The sequence below is a fragment of the Phalaenopsis equestris genome, unplaced genomic scaffold (genome assembly GCF_001263595.1).
Source record: "Phalaenopsis equestris unplaced genomic scaffold, ASM126359v1 Scaffold000036, whole genome shotgun sequence".
In the NCBI taxonomy this organism is placed as follows: Eukaryota; Viridiplantae; Streptophyta; class Magnoliopsida; order Asparagales; family Orchidaceae; genus Phalaenopsis; species Phalaenopsis equestris.
Window position 1 is genome coordinate 121,805 of NW_018164478.1, and position 1,259 is coordinate 123,063.

Consider the following 1,259-nt stretch of genomic DNA (forward strand, 5'->3'; position numbering starts at 1 on the left):
TATATATATATATATATATATATATCTGAGAACTTCACCCTTGAGTCAAGTGTTCCTCATCTCTTCGAGCGAGTGAGTGAACGCCGAGAACCAAGATGAAGTGCGGCAATATAAATAATATATGGTGTGTGTGTGCGCGTATATATATATATATATGAATTAGGTAATCATGTTCATCTATTTTTTATTTAAACCATTATATAACTTTATTCTTGTATATAGTTTATTATCTCCTCGTATTAAAAATAAAATAATAGCATGCGGCATAAATTTAAATGCGTATGAAAGATTAGCTCGAAGTAGTGTCAAATATATTATATACACCACAACTATCAGTATAAATCTCAAATCATTCGGAAGGCCCAGATGACGGCCATACAACCAAGACGTCCTATTGTATGCTCTGTACGATTGGGAATGAACCGACACATTGCACTAAGAGATTCGAGCGACAGGTCACACCGATAGTCATAGTCGGCCAGGGCGCATATAGGAATTCTTGATCGTGATTGACCAATCGACCCGCCTTTACAACAACAGACGATGCCTACATTTGAGTGGGTTTCTTGATTGATCAATTCATCGCTCAGTCGTCACTCAACCGGTCGCTTCGGTCTGCTTAATTCAAGAAATTTGGTAGACCGATTACTGCCATGTTAAAATTCAAATTTTAATATAGATATGATATGAAATCCATACAATTAATGAGAATATGCAGTGTAACAATTGCAGTTTACATAACCAGTCCATCTTTTCTATATCTGTACAAAATACAACTCTATAAATAAGGAAAAAAATACGAAGAAATGGATTTTTCACTAATTCTTTCAACGAGCAACCCCTGACGGACTAACTCACTCTTTATCTTCTCTTGTCCTTCACTCGATCCCCAGACTCTTAGGGGGTGTTCATAATGGACAATTTAGGACCCAAAATCCTAAAAGATAGTGCGATGATCGTGGATATGCCACAGACGAGAAGTGGGAGAAACTACGAAGGAGAAACCTCCCAAAGGGAGATAACACACATGGAACACAATAAAGAGGCTACACAACTAGACTTCCATATACAGGGCGATGGAGCAAGCTGAGATCCTTCGGGCAGCAATCATTCAGAGGAACGACCAACCGCCCAGTTCGGATGAAGAATCCCAGGGGATTTGTCCTCAAAAGGACCCACTAGCGAACCCACCAGCTCAGAACAATAAATTCAGCGACTAGCAAACGAAGGGATAAGGCGAGTCCCAACAAACTAACACA